This window comes from Tiliqua scincoides, chromosome 4 (genome assembly GCF_035046505.1).
Source record: "Tiliqua scincoides isolate rTilSci1 chromosome 4, rTilSci1.hap2, whole genome shotgun sequence".
In the NCBI taxonomy this organism is placed as follows: domain Eukaryota; kingdom Metazoa; phylum Chordata; class Lepidosauria; order Squamata; family Scincidae; genus Tiliqua; species Tiliqua scincoides.
In genome coordinates, this window is record NC_089824.1 from 108,725,052 (window position 1) to 108,742,024 (window position 16,973).

General features: G+C 46.6%; 1 long non-coding RNA gene across 1 annotated transcript in view; it reads right to left on the bottom strand.

The window, feature by feature from the left end:
• LOC136649529 (uncharacterized) overlaps nt 1–16,814 on the bottom strand; it is a 30,258-nt gene extending 13,444 nt beyond the window's left edge. Inside the window, exons 1-2 of the long non-coding RNA XR_010794405.1 lie at nt 16,678–16,814; nt 5,089–5,243 (exon numbers count right to left, since the gene is read on the bottom strand). This is a non-coding gene — a long non-coding RNA (uncharacterized lncRNA). The remainder of the gene's footprint in view (nt 1–5,088; nt 5,244–16,677) is intronic.
• Between the last annotated feature and the right edge of the window lie 159 nt (nt 16,815–16,973).

The window sequence follows — 16,973 nt, forward strand, 5'->3', positions numbered from 1 at the left end:
TATTGCAGATGTCCTTGTATTGCAGCTGTGGTCTACCTATAGGGCACTTTCCTTGCACGAGTTCTCCATAGAGGAGATCCTTTGGGATCCGGCCATCATCCATTCTCACGACATGACCGAGCCAGCGCAGGTGTCTCTGTTTCAGCAGTGCATACATGCTAGGGATTCCAGCACGTTCCAGGACTGTGTTGTTTGGAACTTTGTCCTGCCAGGTGATGCCGAGAATGCGTCGGAGGCAGCGCATGTGGAAAGCGTTCAGTTTCCTCTCCTGTTGTGAGCGGAGAGTCCATGACTCGCTGCAGTACAGAAGTGTACTCAGGACGCAAGCTCTGTAGACCTGGATCTTGGTATGTTCTGTCAGCTTCTTGTTGGACCAGAGAGCTCAAGATTTAAGGAAGTAACTAAAGTGGTGAATGTGGTCATCCAAAATTGAGGGAATGTTCAGATCTGCCTTGGGTGAGCAGATGCTGGATTTGAGTCTTATTTGCACATCTTATTCCATTTTCTGAAAACTGAAAGCTTCTTTCATTTAAAAAAAGTTTTAAAATCCATAATAGCAATTTAACATGCTTCATGCTGTATGTTAAATATTTGCTTGTGACTCGTGAGCTTTTTGGCAATGTTGCTTTAAAGCCCCCCCCCCCAGTACTCCTTGAGAGTGGAGATATTAACTTTGGTGTCCTGGCCAGATTCCAATGTAGGTAATTATATGCTGCCTCCATACATTAACTGTGAAGTTTTTCAGCTGGAGAATTTCTTTGGCACTTCCCTCCCAAAGAGCCTTTGTGCAGTGCTGTGGCCTGTGGAATGGCCATGAGATGCATTGCATCCTCAAAGTGGGTGGGTTATATGGTCAATGGAGATTACATAGGGTGAGGCTTCAAGAGACTTTGAATTGAGAAAACAGACAGCCACCAGCTTTTGTCTTTCCTTTGCATTGCAGAATCTAGGGGAATTTGGCAGGCACTGGGGACTGAAGTCTTATGCGAGCCTTTTATATTGCTGTTTGATGCAAACATTGGGGAAGTTTGATAGGATTCTTCTGCTTTTATTCGTGATTTATGCTGCTATTGTTTTGTGTTTTGGGGGGAGATTATGCTATGGTAATTCATTACATTTCATTACATCACATTACATTCATTACATCATTTTTTTTAATGAGAAAACTGGAAAAGTTTTTAAAACAGGTAGATATTTTATTTTTCTTTCTTTCATCATCTGTTCCACCCTTCAGTGTAAGAACATATTAAGGGCCTCTTACAAAATTGGTACAATTTTTCTTGTGAGTGGAAATTGCACCAAGAGCCTACTGGCCTCACTGGTAGACAGGCATGTTCTTAGCATACTGGTCAGGGTAAGAACTCGGTTCCATAAGAGCCTTCTTACTTCCTCCCAAGCAAGTGTTACAGGGCAGGGCTTAAGGCGGAAGATAGAATGAATGGAAGAGTAGGAGAAAGTTTGAACACCAGGCAGGGCAGCTTAACTGAAACGTTTGCCTCAGGCAGCAGAGTGGGCATCTGTCTCTGTCTGCCTCTACTACTTCTCCTCCTCCTTCCACTCCCTAGACTAGAAAAGGAAAATGGGGATAGAGAAGAAATGTGGTGGGGAGGAGAGTGCTGAGCTACTACATGGGCATATGGGAAGAACAGAGGCTGGCACATTGTTGAGCAATGGGGGCAGCATTTGGTATGCTGCCTCAAGTGTAAGGAGGTCTTGTGTGGGCTCTGACAACAGGAGTGGACAACCATGAGCTAGGGGGATCAATTCATTCTCTAGGACATCCCATGTGAACCCCATCGTAGTTTTCACAGTTGTGAGAACTACAATGTTTTCCCTATTCTACAATTTAGGGCCCAATCCTATGCTGCTCACTTGCCCCATGGTACAATGGCACAAAAATGGTTGCTGCTGTACCCTTTAGGGCAGGAGAAATAGCCAGAGTTCTCCTTGGAGTAAGGAAACATTACCCTGTGTAGCACCCCTGAAGCCCTGATGGGTATACTTGAATCAAGGAGACCTGTGTCAGGTTCCGAGGCTTGGGAATGGGGATAAGATCCGGCGGCAGCCTTTGCTGCCATCCCCATCACCCTCTCGGGCTTGATCCTCCTCCTGTTCTGCCAGTTTCGCCCCTTCCCTGTCTTCTCCCCACCCTCCTCTGCCCAGAAGTGCTTCCCCACCACTCAGTGGGGAGCTTACCAACCGTGGCTACTGCTGCTCCTGCCACCTGTGTAGAGGACCAGCACCGAGTGGCGCAAGCCACCCTGCCAGTACCACGACGTGCCTTGTGGCACATTTGCAACAGCAGTTGCCTGGGCAGTGTGTGTGGAGAGTGGCACTGCCCAGGTGGTGGATCTGAGAGGCTGTCTCTCTAAACCACGCATGCTCTGCCATGTGGCATTTTCAGCAGGGTTTTTGTTTTTCCTTGGTGTTTGTTTGGAGAGGGATTGTAACCTGGTGTAAAATGACAGGCAGAGGGGACAGGACTTCTTATTTTTTTCCCCTCCAGTAGTTTTTTTTTTTCCCCTGTGAGAGGAAAAGCAGTGGGGAGGTTATTTTTAGCAGAAAAGCACTGAAAAGAGGAGAAAAAAATATGCACAACTAAACATCACATGCAGTTTGGGCCTTAGTGGTTTTCCCCTCAGGGAGCTGAGAATGAGAAACAGGCTAAAAGTACTTTGACTGAAGCTTTAGTTGATCATTCATCCATTTGCTTTTGCAGAATGCAAAGGATTGCCCTTTTGTGGTACTCTGGCTGTCCTGTGGCCATTGTATGGGGCACTGAATGATAATATCAACAGAGGCAGTAATTGATGTTTTGGTGCCTGGGACTGGACCTGACAACTGCAACAAAACTTTGTGGTCTGGCAAATGCACGCAGTGAGGGGTTTGGTCAGCCATAGCCATGTTTTATCAGCACTAAAAAGAATGGGAGCATAAATCACCTTTCTCCAAGAAAAAACACCTGCTATTGCTGTGCACACAAAGCCATGGAGATGAGAGCACTTGTCACTTGCGAATTCTCACAGAGCGGCCCGCCACCTACTTAATTAGTGCAAGTTGTTAGGCAATGAATGCATTTAGGAGTTGGAACATGGGAGTGGAATTACTGAAGTGCAATGTTAGCCCAGCACTCTTTCCATCACTGAGAACTTGCCCAGTACTGTATATGTATAAACAGAAGTGTGTGTGTGTGGGAATCCTATCCTGCTGCCCTGCTGGCAGAGCTAACATCCTGCCAACTCTGACTGCTGAAAAGCAGCTGGAAAGTGCTGCTAGAACTCTGGCAGGAAACCCAGAGCCTTCCTGTGTAGATTGTCAGAATGCTAGCTACATGCTGGAGCAGGTAACCCAGCGTGGGAGGGGTGGGAGAGAGTGGAAGAGGGCAAAACTGGGCAGAGGGGGGGTAATGGAAGGTGGAGAGAATCCTATCCCCTACAGCAGCAGCATCCCTGCCCCCTTTCTCTCCTTGGACTGGCCCCAGTGAAATCGCTGGCACAGATCGAGGAGACCCATTGTGGGGCAGGAGGCTTACAGAAGGGAAGGGGATTTAAATCACCTTTCTCTTCTGAAGCCTCTCGTTCTGCCTCCCTGCTGGATCCAGCATATGGCTTTTTGGCACAACTGTACCAGCAGGGATTGGAAAGGATTGGGCCATTAATGTGTTAATTATGCCAGTCATAATGGACTAGGAGAGGGTTAAGCATCAGGTTCACTGAATACAGTATATATACAGTATAGGTTTGAATTTCCATTCAAAGCAGTACTGAGAGGGAATACTACTTTGCCATTGCAACTTTTTTTAGACACTGTTGCATGTTAATAACGGTGTTAGTAACATGTTGGTATTTATTATAGCATTTCTGCTCTTATCTCTTGCCATAAAGTGGCCTCCAGGCAGTTTATAACAATACTGTGTAGCTGAAGCCTCAAAGGCTAAATAAAAATTAAAAGAAGATTTAGGAGTGAAGTAAGTTAACCTTCAACTCACTAATAAACTGCAGCACCCTCTGTAATCATCTTTCAATGCATCACAATTCTTTTCATTTTGTCAGGGATCCCCAACCCAACTTACCTCGAGGGGGGGGTCCCTGGAAGGGCAAGTCAGCCAGCTGGTCTAATGGAGAGACCCCAAGCCTCTGCAGGGGTGGGCTGCCACTGTCAAACATGGCTCTGTGAGACCCTGATAGGAATGAAAAGGGGGCAACCCCAGGTAGAGGGGGATTTCCCTTTAAGCCTCACCAGGAAGGAAGAGGCGGGGACAGGGAAAGAGCTGGCCCTATAAAGAGGGAGAAGGCAAGTGATGAGCTGGCTGGAGAGAGGTGGGAGACAATGGTGGTTCTTGCCACCCTTGCCCCAGACCAGAGGTACAGCCACAACAGGGAGGAGGACCAGGGTGATACGACCCCCCTGCCACTATCTGAGGTCTTGCCCCAGGGCTGCTCTGGGATCCACCCTGCTGAACCCAAACTCCCCCACACATTTATTCTGCTACATAAACCACTTTGCAAACCTTTTTGTTGAAAAACAGTCTACAAATATTCTTAATAAGAATTAGAGTGCAATCCAAAGCACTTATTGGGCCAGCACAAGTCCCTTGCATTGGCCTGGGAGGGTCACAAATGTGCCATAAAGCATGTTTGTGCCTCTGTGGGAGTAAGCCATGCCAGCGTATGGAGGTGCACCAGCTCGTGGACGCAAGACCCGGCTCTGCAGCAGCGAGGAAAGGTAGGTCCACGCTGGCCAAGCTTGGCTGGCGAAGGGGTTAGGGGGTATGGGGAGGGCGGGGAGGAGGCGTGTTGGTGCGGAGGAGGGTAGAATACCCAACTGCCTTATGGAACACAAAATGGCTCTTTGTGTGTTAGCTCCATGGGGGACAGAGTAGTGCCATGCTAAAAAAGGTTGCCTGCCTGTTCAGCTTTCTGACATTGCATTCCCAACCAAGCAGCCCCATCCCTCACATGTCTTGCTCTGTTCTAAGTTTTGTGCATTTCACAGAGCCCCCTTCCCCACCCAGAGGATCATGTGCTGGATGGAGCACTTGTAGAACTTGTCTCTAACCAATACAGGCCACACTTTTCACTTACTTACCACTTGATTAATTTTAATTTCATCATAGGGGGCTACGAAATCTTTGATCCTGGACAACAGATGCCTTAGCTACACCACTGGACTGGATTGCTGCTGTTACGTGATGGAACCCATGTATTAGTACTGCACATGCTTGGAGCTCTTAAGGAATCCATCTGTAAAAGGAAAAAAAAAAACAACCACATGTTCTGCTGGTGTAAAGGTTTCCTAGGGCACTGCACCCTATGTATTCTCTGTTTCCTGCCATAGGTGCCCTGCATTGTTTTCCATAATCTGTTCCCCATTATTATTCAGTTGTAACTTTCTACCTACCTGAACAATACAACACAAGCAAGGGAAATTCCAATCCTTGTGTGACCCAATAGGAAGGAATTTCAACCTCCCCTTGGCCAAGTGGGGGTACAGTAATGTGAATGGTACTCTCTCAGAGAATGATTGTCACAGGGACGCCACTGAAGTTGATCTTCACATAGTGAGCAACTCCCAACGTGACACTGGCAGCTTTACGTAATTTGCTCCCTTCATATTGTGAATTTCCAGGCCCCTGATCCAAAGTCATAGAGGACGAGGCTAACAATGTGATGAGAGAAAAATTGCAGGTAACCATTTTCAGTCTTTTGGAGAAAAAAACCACCTAAAATGTCACAAATCAATGCACAAGCTTTGGACTTTACCAGAACTTATATTCAGGCTGGATGGTAAGCAAAGAACAAAAAGCAAGGAAGAGTGATATTGCTGAGCATGATGAAACTGAAAACTAGGGCAAGCACTCCTTGAAAGCAAGCAAAATAGCAATGTGAGGCTGAAATATTGTAACTGAGCAAGGGATGTTATCTGTGAGGGGAATGCCCCCATCTCCAGCCTGCCTACAGGTGTCCAGCCTGCCTTCTCCTTGGCCTGTAGGGAATGCACAGCTGTGACAAGAGAGTGGCTGCACAAACGGCTGCTCTGGACAGATGTGCAAGTCACCAAAAAGTGACTGGGCTGGCTTCTTCTTTGGAGCAGAAACGGCTGTGTTCCTGGAGAGGCATATACCACCCATCACTTGGAGAGCTTGGCTCAGCCTCCGTGTGCTGCTCAGATACCAGTCACAAGAACGACCATTCTGATATACAGGTCAGGACTTTCATTCTCAAGCCGGTCCCTCATTATAAAGGGTTACACTTGCTCATGAAGGTGCCATTCATTGCTTTTCCGAATTGCTCCTGTGACCTGCTTCTACAGGGAAACGGGAATCATGACGTAAGATGACACTTGAAAATTCCAATTATAAAAGATTGGCTTCTTCTTCATAAAAGCAAGCCAGCAAGAATGAAGCCCTTTGAATTCTGCAATCATTAAACCAATTCCCCCTTCCTCCCCAGGCCCTCCTCCCAGAATGTATGTGAAATGATCTTTGCAGCCAGCTATGCAGCCATCAGAGGGTATCGATCCACGTGTGGAAATTGCTATTGACTGCAAGGGCTGCTGCTGCACTGTGCACTTCCCTGGCTTTTAAAGATACACCGTCCAGGTGATTTCACTTTGCACATGACACAGCTCAGGAATTACCAACTGGAAATATATATTAAAAATCAGGCTCTGCTTCCTTTTTGTTTCTTACTGGCAGAAAAAAGGGGGAATCCATAGGTATGACTTAAGCAGACAGAATTGCAAAGCCTGCATTTGCCTTGATTTAATCAAATTTCGTTTGCCATGAGCTTAATTTTTTCCCCTTTAATTCCACTGACTTAAGGTCATGCCAAGTTATCATTTCCCCACAAGAAGGTGACTTTTGAACAGTCACATAAATTAGGCTGCACTTCTAACCGCACATTCCTGAGAGTAAGCCCCATTGAACAAAATAGGGCTTACTTCTGAGTAGACCTGGTTAGGATTGTGCCCTTAGCTACACAAGCCTGCCCTTGTGAATGAGAGCCTCCATCTGTTAGCAGGCCCAGCCCAAGGTGAAGCAGTCCCCCTATGTTTTGCCCTGCTTTTTTTGTACATGCTTTTCAGCACACATATGCCCCATCCATCTCCATTGCCTCCTTGTCCACCGGCTACTTCTTCAAACAGGCTAACAGAGGGCATGCTCTGCCTGGTCTATTTTGACAAAGTAGCCAGGTGGGGCAATTGAGCAATCCTGTTTCAATCTCTCTCCAAGGAACCATCTCAGCCATTCCTTGCCGAAGCCGTGATGTTGGAGGAACAGAAGGGTTGTTACTGCTCTGCCCTCTTCTTGCTCACTTTCAGCACCCCCATCAGTTTGCTACCTCACTTAGCTTGCCACTAAAGCATCTGCTTCCCCCAGACCACTGGTGTCCAAAGTTTTTGGCAGGAGGGCCACATTGTCTCTTTGACACTGTGTCGGGGGCCAGGGGAAAAAAAAGAATTAATTTACATTTAAAATTTGAATAAATGTACATAAGTTTACATAAATGAATATATTAAAGATGAACTTACATGAATGAATGAAGGTCTTGCAATAGCTCAAGGCCTATAAAAGGCCTTGCACAAAGCAAGGTTGGCCTTTCCTTTGCTGCCGCTACTGCATCACAGACATGAAACAGCAAGCAGTGGAGGGAGCCCTCATCCCACAGTTCACGCGAGAGGTCAAACAGTTGCCCTCAAGCTGAGAGCAGTTGCGTCGGGCCAGTGTGGGCTCCAACAAATCTCCGGAGGGCCAGAGGCTCATTGGAGACTGGGGGCTCCCTAAGGGCTGCACTGAGAGGCCTCGAGGGCCACAAGTGGCCCCAGGGCCAGGGTTTGGGCACCCCTGCCCTAGACTCATGAATGGGTTGGCCTTAGAGCGACCCTGTTGACCATCCAGATAGTTCTAACCCTGTCCCTGTAAGTCCTGGTTGACCAAAGCAAGAGTCTCTGTTTGGATTTGGTCTGGAAAAGTGAATGCTCCGAGAGAAAATGGAATTTAGAACAATCTGAGAATTTCCCAGAGATTTGTCAGGAAAGGGGTTAGAACTTGAGCAGCAAGTCAACAGCCAACAGGAGGGCTGATTGTCATCACAAGTGTTGCAGAATTCACAAATAAAGTCCTGAATATTTTCTTTTTTTTTTTTCCTGTAATGAAGCAAAATCAACAGCAAATTACACTGACACTGTAACAGAATAAAATATTTCTCTGCTAATGAAGTTTAAGGATGGAGTAAAAACAGAAAGCCATAACGAGCATATTTCTCATTAGCTAGAGCAACAAGTGCCCTTCATCAGTGGCACAAGCAGACAAGAGCTGGTTTAGTAAGTGATCCAAGGCAGATGCTATGGCAAAGGAAGGCAAAATGTCTTAGGGAGCAATTCCCAGTCACATATTCCCAGTCACAAGTCCCAGTGCAATATTCCATCCTCAGGTAGTACAGGGAGTAGGGGTATGGGGGAAATCACGCTGCAGGGATTCAGCTGCTTACATAATCTCAACAATTTGCCCCAGGGTGGAATCAGAGGGCCATGCCCAACAGTGGGTCTACCTGACCAGAGCAACTCCTGAATGTTCAATACCAGTGGTAGTGATGGCACCCAATGCACTCTCAAGGAATGGGTGGCGAGCACCACGTGGGACACAGTGCAAGGCTCTGCCCCATGGCCAACCTGGCTCCAGCATTCAGTCTGCCACATGCAATATTGTAATTTAGAAGAGCACTTCTGCTTCATGAGTACTTTAACCTCATTTGCAATCTCATGAATTGAGAGCAGGCTGTTTCTGCAGTAGGAAATACTGTACTTTAAAAGATCATGGGCCTAAGAGACAGGCCTGAAGGAGTAACTCCAAACTTCCTGAATGCCCATATATAAGACTTCCAGGATGCCTGGGTAGGCCCTAGGGTTGGGAGCCAAAGGATGTTGCCCAGCAGATCAGGAAAGAAATCTGCTGAAATAGAATTCAAGCCTAGTGACACTTGATGGAGGAGACATGGCAACTTGTCAGTCAGGGTACAGCCTTCCTATGCCATAGTTAGAGCCTGAAATTAAAAAAAAAAAAACAACACTCATGCCAACCCAAAAAATCCTCCCCCCCCCCCCACATTGGTTCTTAGCCTGAAATTTAGCTCCTTCCCCAGAAGATCCTGAGAAGGCACCTGTGAACCCTTGAAATGTCAGGTCAGACACAGAGGCCCAACAACACTGGTCTGGCAACTCAAGATGTAGTCTACCTTCCCGACTCTGCATCACAAACACTTCTAGAGTCCAGAAGCAATGGGATTTCCCAGACTGTGTGACCTTTCATCAAGACATTACATAGCCAGGAAGAGGCTGCTTGCCCCTTAAGTCAGGGCTCTCCAGACTCTGGCATGCCAGCCAGTCCAGCACCCTGCCTAATCACACACCCCCGCCCCGTGAATAGGCTTACCGTTCCATGGGGGAGCCTCCCTTTTGCACCACAGATCACCCCTGACCGTCATGCACGCCAGCCACTTCCAAGGTCTTTCACCTCAGCAGGCTTTGTACCCAGATTTCCAGACATGCGTGGTTAGCCAGTGTGAAGGTCAGGAACAATCTGTGGTGAGAATGGGAGGCCCCCAGGTAGAATGGTAAGCACTGTCCATGTTGGGACAGCTTTATCTCCATGCAGCACTCCCCACTTCGGAGACTGCTACCTTAAGTGATCAAATGTGGCTGAGGACGTCTACTACATCTAAACCTGTAGATGTAATAGTTGTGCAGAAAAAGCCTAAATACAAGGAGTGATTTGTTGAATCACAAGCAAAGGTCAACATAATCCAGCATAAGGCCCAACAGATGTCTCCAGGCAACTAAGCATGAAGGCAATGGCTTGGCTAGTTCCTGCTTCGTGTCCCTAACATTCGTGCTCAGATGTAAACAGTTGTTGATACACCCATCTTCCAGGAATTTGTCTAAAAGCCATCTCTCATCACTACACCTTGTGGCAATGAATTCCTTACATTAAAGATACTTTGTGTGATGTAAAGAACTCCACTGTGTCTATCCTGTACCCATCAGTCAATTGCACTGGATGAGTTGTCATTTCTTAAGAAATTCTCTTTGCTTATGCCAGACCTGCTAAGATTCCTTGTGCCGTCCTATTTGCCGTCATTCCCTATTTGCCATCATTCTTTAGATCCACTGCTTAAAAGCAACAATTTGAGTGTGTGTCACTCATTTTGCAGCAAAGACTGCTATGCTCAGTTTTGTGCTTCTTTAAGTGGTTTGATCCCCTGGGGGCTGGGGATTAGAATAGGCCCTCAGTTTGGCTGTACTTGTCGTAAGAGGCGACTAAACAGCCACCGGGTAGATGGGACTCGTCAGCCTGGGAAGGTAGCTCATCTGAGAGAAGGAAAACTCTGATCCCAAACCTCCACTGCCTTGTGGCTACATCCAGTTATGGAAAAGGCTTCAGGAGTCAACCTCGAGGCAAAATCCGGAGCCGCAGTCCCCGAGGCAGTTCGTGGCTGAACACAGTCACGTTCTGGCAACTCCTGCGACGCCGCTGGAACCAACCGTATTGGCCTCTGCCTTTCCATTGGACCATTTCAGCGACGTGGAGAGGGGGGATTTGCTGCATGGGTAACAGCCTATCCTCCATACCTACTTTACCCAGGCTTCGCAAACTGGAGAGGACACTCTGTTCCAGAACCACCATTCAGAGCGTGACACCATAGTCTTCCGAGACTGAAGGATGCCAACAAGGAAGTGGTTTGATTTCTACTTATGGAATTCTTTATCATTACTGAATTTTATTTTGGCTTTAACTTGTTCTAACTTACTGAGATTTTCTTAATTTTAAATGTTATTGAAATTTCAGTTCTTATATTATTTTGAGTTCTTGTTTCTCCATTTAAAGACAGGTGCTGGGAATTCCTTTATTCTACTCCGCAAGAATTTCACATATCTTCAGGGTTTCTGATGGCTAATATTTTATTTTAAGTTTGGTCTAAATGCTGGGCAATTAAGACATTTAAATTTATGAGCAGATAGAAGGCAGCAATGACTGATTCTCTCTGCAAGAAGTAGGAGGCAGTAGCTCTCATTCCTTGACACAAACCCTGCCTATATCTCCTTCTTTGGGCAGAGAAAGATGAATATATGAATCAGTCTCTTTAGTATGAAGCAAATTTTCTAGTGCTTCCTTTCCTGCTCACCTCTCCCCTTCCCACACGTCTAGTAGCACTCAACAAAACACTGGCCTGGTAACACTACCTGTCTGAAAGGTGATCTACTACCCTATTATGAATGACTCCTTCACTGCTACTTTTTGAAAGGTAGCTGTCTCCTGGCAGCCACTTTCCTTCTGCTCAGTTTAATCACAAATGCTGCCAACTCTTTATACAATATTTTGAATTTTTAAAAATTATTTCCCCCCCTGATCTATCCTTTCTCCAAGGAATTCAGGGGGCTTACTGCCCAAGTCTCACACAGCAACTTCAGAGATCTGGCAACCTTACCCACCAAGCTCATCCTGCACATGAACGTACACTTTGCATTCCTTTTCCCCCAAAGTGGAATAGGAAAGAATTTATAATAAATTAAATGAGAGGCGATTTGCAAATGAAATCAGGTTTCCAGGCACTTAGGTGTGCTTCTTATGTGCTCCTTGATGTGATAATCAGTTCTAAGAACATAAGAAGAGCCCTGCTGGATCAGGCCAAAGGCCCTTCTAGACCAGCTTCCTGTATCTCACAGTGGCCCACCAAATGCCCAAGGGAGCACACAAGACAACAGACACAACCTGTGTCCTGGTGCAGATTCTAGATGTGATGTCCAAGGCCTCCTGCATGACTGACCCACAACTTGCACTCAGAGTATTTAGTTCCAAATCCAACACTGTGCAACATACTGGTTAGACCCCAAATAATAGCAATGAAGCTAAACTGATTTCTGCAACTTAAAATAGGCATCATTTGTATCCTACAATGCAATGCCTGAATTACAATGCCCTGTTTTTTCCACGACTGGCTTTTTAAGGGAAAGTCTTGAATCTTTTCAAGTCGCAAAACCCCTCTGGGCAACTCGGAAAGTCTGCCCACTAGGACTCGTTTTTGACTTGAGTCAAGCCGTGCTTGACTCACCCATCGCTGCCAATTTGGAATGGGGCTACAGTGGTGGGTTTCAAATCATTTCACCCCTTATGCACCATTTTCCTCATGAAAATTCCCCCATCCCACCTCTCCAGAAATGCTATTTGCCATGCTAGGAAAAATAAATAGGTATTCATATGTTAAACCTACTTCTCCTGGTGCTATTCTGCTTTGAAAAAATGTTTTAAGAGAAGGGAAATCTGATCATGGTTCTCCAACATCTCAGCTAGTTTAATTCTAATACTAAATGTTCATAGTGACCTATTTGTCCACTGTCCTGGCATGATATCCTCCAACATCATGGCATACATAATAGTACATCCCATTGCAAACACTGCACCGGCTCTGGGTGTCGTAAAAGTTCTATAAAGTGTTTTTCGACACCCTGAAAGTAAGCAGCACTGGCGGGAAGGTCTGTGCCATCCCGCTGGTACTTAATTCTGGGGAATGGTCACCAGCACCAGTGAACACAATACCAAGCAGAGAAGGGATATAGGGAGGGTGGTGGGAGGCCAGGCGGAGAGAGAGTATTTCAGGTTGGGGGAGGGGCAATTTAGGCCCAGGAGAGGGCAGGGACAGCAGAGCAGGACTCCACCATATCCTAACCCCAGGCATGGACCTGAAAGCTCTACATGGCCCTTCTCAGACTTGTGCCAGCAATTTAGCTGGCACAGATCCAAGTAGCCCCATTGGGTATGTTAAGGCTAAACAATGAGTAAGGGAACAAATGTTCCCTTACCCCAATGACAGCCCAATCCTATCCACACTTTCCTGGAAGTAAGCCCCATGGACTCAAATGGGACTTACTTCTGAGTAGACATGCATAGGATTGGGCTGTGAGACCTCTAACCTGCCTAATTTCAGTGCTGGATACAGAATAGGTCATACAGCCCTGCTCTTCCTACGCTGGTTAGGATTGGACTGCTATGTGCGTCATTAGAACCAAAATGCTTGAGTTTCTTCTAAAAAGGAGCTGGGAAGGGCTGACCCAGATTAGGAATGTGATGGGGCAAAGGGTTAAATCCTTTCCCTTATAGCACAATCCTGATCAGCTCCCATTCACAACAATTTATAAAGAGAAAAGAAAAAAAAAGAAGCTCAAGCACATCAACTGCAATGATATCCTCAATGCACAATAACATCTAGTATGGCTTTAAATCTTATGATCAGGTTGGAAGACAGGAATAAGTGTGGGAAACTTGCAGGTGCTCCAGAATGGCTGCTAGCCTAAGGTGAAGACAGAAGTCATTTATAGAGCAGTCAAAGTGAGTTCTTCATCCTTGCTATGAGTTCAGTTTTGCAATTGCATGACATGCATGCGTGGCTCAGTCATTTGTCTCACCCCTTTCCCCCCACAATTCAGGCAAGCTATCCACCTTTATAAAACTGTGATTAGAAGTGGCACATACAGAATGTGTAAAGGATATTCATCCTTTACCTGATTAAAGAAGGAACACAAACATGGCAAAAAACAAAACAACAACAAAAAACTTTAGAAAACTGTTTCAAAGTTTGGGGGAGAGAGAAGTGTGTTGATGATGTTGCAACTAGGTGATAGCCAATCAGCATAAATTTCTGGCTTCTTAGCATTTCAAACTGCCATGCTGCAGACTTCCAGAACTGCTTTCATGGATGCTGCTCCAAGAAAGAAAAGATACATTTATAGTTTATACTGAACATAATGAGAGTGCTTCCAAAGCAGCATTCCTTCTTATTTTGCCTAACATGAACCACAGTGCTGGGAATCTACGAATAACAGGCTGTATCCATACAATCACATACTGAGGCACAGCCCAATCCTACGCATGTCTACGCAGAAGTAAGTCCAATTACAGTCAAGGGGGCTTGCTCCCAGGAAAGTGTGGATAGGATTGGGCTGACAGTCTCCTGATTCTCTAAGTCTCCAGTTTCCAAGACCAGAAATGTGTTCTCAGGTCTTGGAATAAAAAAAATGAAGAGTCATTCCAAATTGTGTCCTGAGGATCACAGCCTAGGCTGACAGCTGTTGAGTCTCCACTCAGAACCCCAGCTGGCCACACAAAAGGGCTCTGCAGGGCACATGGGGAGCCATAACTGGAACATAGCATTGTAAAGCAGACCATAATCCCTTGGTGCCAAAGTTGAGCTTGTACAAACCACACTAGAATATTCAGATCAGAAAATGTGAATATATATATTAACAATGGAAATGCCATTGGTTTTATTTTATAGCACCCTAGGGGATTCTAGAAGGGAGGAAATTCTGAATAACGTAATATAATGAGCAGTATAATCAAGTATAATGGCATTTAATAGTAAAATAGTTGGAGTGTTATGAATTAAGGATACGCTTGCATTGCTTCACTTGCCTGTGTCAAGATGACCAGGTCAGATCTCCTCCTGGAGCTGGAAGTCCATCCTAGAAGGGAGTGCTGTTTTCCAGGAGAGCTGCCAACCCAGCCCCATTATTTTTTAGTAAGAATGTGCAGTTTGCCTCAGCCAAGTGTTGACGGAATGGTGATTCTTTCTGGACATTATGTTTAGTGCACAATATTCATCAATGTTACAGGCAGGAAGTTGAAGAGGGCAAACAACTGAATCAGTCTGGGCCACCTGCCAAGTTAGAAAATGGCATTACCAACAGCCTTCTAGGCTTCAGATCTGACCAGGTGCCCCATGGAAGGGGATGTGGTAAAACAGGTGAGAAGCTAACCACAGGAGACTGCCTGAAAACAATAAGAGAGACATTACAGGGTTGGCCATTCTCCTATACATAGAAAGTTACTCCTTCTAGTAGTTTCCTGTGATGGACTACTAGACAGCATGTAAGCTCTCTAGACCAGGAGTCAAATGCATTTCATACAGGGGACCAAATAGCATTCACGGTGCAGACTGAGGGCTAGAAGTGAGATCATTAAGCAGATGACGGTCAGTTTTTTTTTAGATTGTTAACAAACAGGTAAATAATAAATATATTTAGACATTATACCCTTTTGACTTCCATAAAGCATTTGGTAGAATCCTGCACCAGAAGATCTTGAGTAAACATCGCAGTCATGGTATATGAGGGAAGACCCTCTTATGGATTAGTAACTGGTTAAGCCATAGGATGCAGCATTTAGGAGTTAGCGGACAGTTGTCACAATGGAAGGTAATAAGCAGTAGGTTTGTTATTAGGTTTGGGACCAGTGACATTCTGTTCAATGGAGGTGAGCAGTGAGGAAACCAAGTTTGCTGTTGATGCCAAGTTATCCAGGACAATGAAAAAACAAGCATTCTTGCTCATTGTTTGAAAGGGTCTTGGGGCCAGACAGGTTGGGATGTTCTCTAGATGGGCAGTCACAAGGCATTAGCAACCACCTTCCATATGAAGACTAATGGATTAAAGAATGTGAGTTAGAGAGCGGCGGCCAAGCAAAGACTCTTTTTTTTTTTTAAAACAAAAGATAACAATTTCCCATTCACCAGACTAGTTCCCTTAGCACCAGATGTGCTAAGGACTATTAGGAAAGAGGCTGAAAATAAAACGGACAGTATTGTAATGCCCTGAACCCTATGAAGTTGGAAAGAGTGCAGAAAGAGGATCAGGAGGATGGGGCATCTTTCCGAAGGAAAGACTGGAGCTCGCGGGGATTTTTAGTATAGAAAAAAGATGACTAATGGAGGACATGATAGATGCTTGTAAAATTATGCATGGTATCATCAAGCTGGTCAGAGACATTTTTCTCTCATTGAGTTAGAGCTTGGGGTCATTCAGTAAAACTGACTGGAAGTAGAGGGGCAGACAAAAGGAAGTCCACCCACAAGTCTGGACTTCTTGGTGCTTTCAGGTATTATATAGTGGGCCACTGAGGCTGAAATCCTATGCAAACATTCCTGTAAGCCCCACTGAACACAATGGGACTTAGGTGCAGCCACAATGCAGCCCTGAGGTAAGGGAACAAATGTTCCCATACCTTGAGGCGGCCTCTGTGACTGCCTCCCCAGCACAGGATGCAGTGCACGTGCCATGGGCACAGCTGCACTGGCACGGGAAAGTTGGATAGGATTGGGCCCGAGCTTCTGAGTAGACATGCCTAGGATTGTACGTGGCAGGCGCTTTGAAAGAGGGGTTGAATATATGGACGATTGAGCATCCATGGCTAGAAGCTGGATGGGGGGCCGTCCAGGTTCGAGGCAGGATGGCCTCAAACGCCACCCTGAGCTGCAGCTGGGAAGGGATCCTGCCCCCGTGCCCTGCTCGCAGACTTCCTGGAGGCAGCTGGTTGCCCGCATGCTGACCCAGTCGGACCTCTGGCCTGATCCAGCGGGGCTCTCGCGTTCTTACGCTTTGCGTTATTTGTATTGAACCGACCAGCCATTCTGCCCGGCGCCTGGAAGTTGTGGGGCACTTCGGAAATATTTCTGAAGCGCCGCCCTAAAACCAACCAGGTGCTGCTGCCCGGCCACAAAAGGCAGGGCGATCTCGATGCGGGGAGGGGGGCGCTTGTTGCCCTCTGGCGTGCCACCCAGTGCCTGGGGGTGCAATCCCACCCACGCTTTCCTGAGAGTAAGTCTCTCTAAACACAATGGGACTGACTTCCGAGGAGACGTGCTGTGGCTTCACTGTCCCCGCACAGGATCGGGCTGCACGACTGGAGTGCGCTGCGCTTGCAGCAGCAGCAGCCATCATCCTCATCCTCATCACCTTGCAGCGCGCCTCCCCCCCCCCCCAGCTCCCGCTTGCCTCTTTAAGGGCCGGAGCCTCCTGCGCTGCCCACCTCTGAACCCGTTGAGTGACAGGCGGCTGCCTGGGTGGGGGCTGGTGCTGGTGATGGCGAAGGCGAGGAGGAGCCTGCGGCTGGCGGCGGCGGCCAATCGGGGCGGCGGGGCGAG